Source organism: Cydia amplana, chromosome 4, assembly GCF_948474715.1.
Source record: "Cydia amplana chromosome 4, ilCydAmpl1.1, whole genome shotgun sequence".
Classification (NCBI taxonomy): Eukaryota; Metazoa; Arthropoda; class Insecta; order Lepidoptera; family Tortricidae; genus Cydia; species Cydia amplana.
Window position 1 is genome coordinate 3,188,813 of NC_086072.1, and position 6,309 is coordinate 3,195,121.

Below are 6,309 nucleotides of genomic sequence, written 5' to 3' on the forward strand. Positions count from 1 at the left end.
GCTGAAAATAGCGCAAGACGTGAAACGTAGTAGTTATCTACTATTTAAACAAAAATGAGACGAATTTATTCATAATTTATAATTCTTAATGCAATACTCTAATCAAATAGCTACTTTATACATGAAACAATCGAGGGTTGCCTGGTGAAACCCAATAAGTATGAGAAACCTAGTTTGGAGAAAAACGATGTTAAAGGTTTATGGTCATCAAACACTAATTTTTGATAAATAAATTTGTAGTTTTATAATTTCTTCGTGTAGGTAATTTTATCCACTTTAAGTTAATTTGTGTTTTAGTTATGTAACTCATTTAGTTTTCCTGTAAAAAAATGTATTTTACCAAAGGGTCTCGACTTATTGGGTTTACGCAAAAAGAAAAAAGCCGTTAATGTTACTACGAGAGGTTTTATTACTTATAAAAAACTCAAAAAAAGAAGTAAATCTACAAGTGAGAACGGAATTATTCTTCATCTGAATCATTTGGTGCTTTGCCAGCAAATGTTTTTAGGCTTCTTATCCATCCATGTTACTCCTCAGGTATAATTGGTGTCCTGCACATGGTCTCAAAATTTTTTTAAGCCGTCAATGTTACTAAGAGGTTATAATTACGTAAAAAAAAGAAGTGAATCTTCAAGTGAGAACGGTATTATTCTTCATCAGAATCTGAATTATTTGGTGCTTTCCCGGCAAATGTTTTTAGGCTTCTTATCCATCCATGATACTCCTCAGGTATAATTTGTTTCCTGCACATGGTCTCTAAATCTTTTTTTTTAGCAATGTCATAGGTAACTGACTACTGTATCTTAGCTCTAACTATTCTGGCCATGGCATTGCAACTGATGGTGGGTTAGACTGTCTCTTAGCTCTTGTTCTAGGTATATTTGCCTTTTGTCTCGAAACATCTAACTGACGAAAATCCTCGGACATGTCGTAATTGAAGTAAATTTTGAAATCTCCTTTCACGTACCTAATCCTTTTAATTTTCAGCCAGTTCACGGCCTCATTCGTGGTATCATTGGTTTTTGAAAGAAACATTTTTTTACTATATGAACGCTCCTTTTTATTAGATGCCTTCTGTACTGATGCAAGAAAGAACTTTATTCTTTCTAGTGCAAGAAAGAACTTTATTCTTTCTTGCATAAAAATTCAGCCTGTAAAAACTAGAAAAGTACAGAAGGCATCTAATAAAAAGGAGCGTTCATATAGTAAAAAATGTTTCTCCGAAATCCATACTGTAGAAATAACGGCACAAACTGCTACGTTCTTCTTCGGAAAACTTTTCAGTACATTTGAATTGGGATTTATCACATTCAATAGGCTTTGGAACTTTAGCAGGACGCTTAATGCCTTGGGTCACACAAGGTAGCCCTTCCATTTTTCGCTTTTTGGCGATATTTATTTTCCATTCAGATGGCTTAGCTTGCTTACGTCGCTTCAAGGGTTTGACACGACTCCAAACTCTGTCTAAAATATTGTCTACAATAAAGTAAACAGTGTCTTCCACTTGTGAACGAACACCTGAACTTTCAGGGATCATACTGTCATTGCAGCTAGAGTCAGTTGGATGTAATACTTTTAATGGGTCGTCCTCTGAATCTAGAACATAAGAAGAAGCTCTTTTTATGCATTCACCTTCTCCAGAAATACAAACGTTGTTAAATATCGACAAGGAACGTTTCTGCTGTTTGCATGGGCTGGGAGTTTCAGGAATAATAATATCATGGCCGGAATCATTTTGCTGAGGTGTATCGTTTTCTGAATCTGAATCTTGAACATAAGCTGCTGCTGAATAGTCACCTTCTACAGAAATCCAAACTCGATCTAAAACTTCATCAATCAGCACCAAAAAAAGTCTTCCTGTTTGGAGAAAGCATTCGGACTTTCAGGAATAAAATCAGAGTCTGAATCTATTTGCTTTGGTGAATAGTCCTTAGGATCTGGCACGTAAGTGGGATCTTCATCCGAATAGTCACTGCCAAATAAATTACTTTCATCATCTGGAAATAAATATAAGCAAAATAAATTAAGTTACATATTAACATAGTTAACGAATGGATCCTAATATCATTTTTTTTTATATAATCTTCAAAAGACTTACTTGAGTCTGCCGTAATATTATTATCATCGGTGACAATATTGTGCATTTGGGCGGCGATATCAATTTGCGATTCATCAAGATCGGAGGAGTCATTGTCTGAAAACGAATAAATTAAAGTATGAGTGCCAAAAACACAATAACTTAAAATCATTTACGGGCAGTAACGGGATTATAAACTCGGGTTAGTACAAATAAGGTCATACATAATACATATTTTAATTATTGATCTTATCCATAAGTACAATAATGTACAGGTATTTTGCGGACTATTTTGTACTTTTACAAGTACGCGGGGACTTACGAGGTTAATGCACAGTTGCACACTGTACTATTACGGATCTTTAAACCATGGAAACTTACCATCATTATTGTTTTGCAGGTAACATCTTATGTTTTCGTTTGCCGTTAAAACACTAGGTCCCGACATAGAAAATCTGTTATTAGAACCACCTGATCCCGCTGGAACGCAAAAAATAATCATTATTATTCAATAATTTAAGCAAGCATAATTTAATTTAAACTACATTTTTATTGTTTTGTACGGTAAGCATCACTCAAAGGCACGTGGTTCGATTGATAGTTAGTGCTAAATCCCGATAAGCTGGCTTGAAGTCGCTCTAAATGAAACTACAACAATTAAAGGGGTGAGTGGTCAAACCCGATAATTTGTGATTGGTATATGAACGTCATTTAATTTACCTACAGTTACAATTTCAAAAACACATTTGCTCCACTTATCGGGTTTGACCACGCAACCCTCGCACTGCTTTTCGTAATTTATTAACGGTTTCAATAGCTTAGATATATTGTTATTTAAACACAGTACTATAAACACGAAGTATATCGTTCAGGCGATTAGGTCATAACATGATTAGGTATCCTTATTTTGTACGACAATTCTAAATGTATTTCTAGGTTAGAAAATTAGATTTTACCTGTTACTGCAGGCTAGTTGCACTAATTTTCTGCCTCGGTCACCCATCGCACAACTTTTAACACAAACACAACCTTCATTAATACAATACACAACTTTTAACAGCCATTTTCAATTAAAATAATTATGCAACGACGAAGCGCAGCGCTTGCGATCGTGTGAATCGCGTAACTAGTCACTACCTGTCGAGGCGGCGCATGACCTTGCGGTCGTCAAAAATACTTATTGGATTCTTCTCCGAACAACTTTTTAAAGAAATTTGTTAAAGGCCCGTGCGAGAATCCGATAATTAGACTAAAATAAATATTTGTAATGAATACTTATTATAAGTTTGTTTATTGGGTTACTCTTTTAAATAGTTTGTACGTTTAATAAATAATATCGTAAAAGTAGAATCCGACAAATGCTTTAAACGTATTTTAATTGTTACTAAAATCGTCTTAAGGTTCGAATCGTAATGAGGTAAGACCGGATAAGTAATAGTACCTGGTTCTACATTGTGTGTTTACTTGAATTTAGTATAAATTACTCTGCATTAAATACCTATAAATGTGTCTTGTGTGGTTCTTCCACTAAGTAATACTAAAAACTGAAGCCTTAAATGTACTTGTAGTATTTAGTTCTAAATTAAAACTTCAAATCAAGTACTTATTGGGTTAACAACTCGGCATATTTCCGTGATACACGTCAAATCCGCTTATCCGATTTTACCATTAGATTGAGCGATATCGAATCAATCTAAAACTTTCTTTACATTAAAATCTCACTTTTCGTCACTTATTGGGTTTCACCAGGCAACCCTCGCAATCTATTTCTAGAAGAGATTTCGCAATTAATATTGGACTATTAACCAGTCCCCTTTTCTAACTGAGACAAATCCATAACACTAGAACACTTATTACTTATAGGAAACATTAATTTCTTATCCTATAAAATGCCTTAAAAATATTTTGTGGGTATGTCTCTTTGAGATTACCTACAGGTTTTTTTTTTGTACAAGGCAAATCAATTTTAAAACAATTAAGCAGTTCTCAAGGAAAAGTTTGAAAATAATATTATTTTCAATTAAGGTCATAATTATGCAACCATCTTTTAATTATTACTATTGATAATTACAAAGTAGATAATATACCTAAGCACACAGCAAATGTCATTTAATTATTTTTTGCAATGCCATTAATATTTATACAATATACTATTGACAAGCTTTCTTCATTGAATTTTTTAACTGTCTTGATACTTTCTGCATAATTGTATTACATTTACAGCACATAGTGCGTCCTTAAAAGCTACATTAGTCATTATATCAATTCCGCCACGTTAGCTCATACGGAACCCTTGGCACTATTTAAAACTTTGAGAACCACACGATTTTGGGTTCCATATAGTCCGTCGCGACTATAAAGTACACAACCTACCTACACATTGTATTTTTCACCACACCATCACCAGCTCGGAAAGGCTTACTTTGCACTTCAAAAACCGATAGCAAAGTTGCATTTTATTCACATGTGAGGCAAAGTAATCAAATGCAAATTTTGAGTTGTTTTCTTATGTTTGCTGGTAGAATTGACTTTTTAATGAAAATTTAAATGATTATTTTGGATGATAAATATTTAATAACATTCATTTGGATTTGATTTGGTTTGATTTTGTTTGATATTTTACATTTAATATTTGCTTCGGGTTGGTGTGGTGAAAAATTCTGTGTTTCACTTGGGGGCAAATTTTGATTAACCCTCGTGCTTTGAAACCCTCGCAACGCTCAAGATTCCATTTTTCGAACCACTCGCTACGCTCGTGGTTAAATTCTGGAATCTTTCGCTTGCTCGGGTATCAATATTAGCACGAGCGGTTAAACAACAACTTTGCCCCCTTGTAAAACAAATAACTATTATTAATGTCATTTCGGTGTTTACAACTTACAAGTGATTCGCTTTGAAATAAATTAGTCAAGAAATAAATTAGTAAGTAAGGTTATACATATCCTATGGAAATACTTTCGATAGAAAAGTTAAAGTAGATATTATTTTAAAATTTTGAATTAAAAAAGAGGTCGAAAAATAAAGGAAAAGTTTCTCAAAATTAACCTTACCGAAATGAAACGCAACAAAGCAAGCCAGAAAATAAACATATTTTGTATTCTACATATTTTCATACTACTAATCGTTCCATTTTTATTGCTTTTGACTATAGGTATATTGTACTTATAAAATATTATTTAATTAATTTGCCCTTTACCATATTTATACAATTACGTACTTATTGGAGGGTTGCCTAACTATTTCCATTCAAATATATGCTTAAAAGGTAGTTACAATTACCTACCTTTACAATTGAATTATAGGTAATTTTTCGTACTGTTTTAGCAAAATCAATTTGGTGAACTATTTAATTTAAATAAATAAAAAAAATTAAAAACAAAATTACTTACCCAATTAAACAAAATGAATACCTAAGTCTGCCTTTTACCATATTTATACAATTACGTACTTATTGGAGGGTTGCCTAACTATTTCCATTCAAATATATGCTTAAAAGGTAGTTATACCTTTACAATTGAATTATAGGTAATTTTTCGTACTGTTTTAGCAAAATCAATTTGGTGAACTATTTAATTTAAATAATAAAAAAAAAAAAAAATTACCCAATTAAACAAAAATGAATACCCAAGTCTGCCTTTCCAATGAGGTTCGAAGGAGCGGAGATGGGGTACGGGCCCGGAATCAACTAATAGTATTGGACACATCTCTTATCCACTCCCTCCGGTTGATTTCCACACGTTTCCTCTTACCCCCGTTCATCTCCGCTTCAGTGGATAGGCAGCCTACGCCACGTCTAGTACGATGTACGTCTTAAAGCTATACAAACTTGCATCTATTACTCGTAGCATCAAATGCTTTTAATATAACACTACTTACATATTTGAGATCATGTCGCCACCATTTTGTTTTATATTTACATTTAACAAATTACCTACGTATTATAACATTTATAAGAACAACTTTAGAATGCTAGAGTCAGTCAGTGAGCAGCAGAAGTTGCTAAGCGGGCGAGGTGTTCAAAATTATTTTGACGTGACTTTATTGTTAAGAGATTATTCTTATGTGCGTGTCAAGGTAATTTTGAACACCTCGCCCGCTTAGCAACTTCTGCTGCTGACTGTACCTAATAGTTTTAAATAGAGACATCCGACTACTCAATACTCATATAGCAATGCCCTTAAACCCCACAGTGTATCTAACAATTATTTAATAATTGACTCCAATTTCTTTTA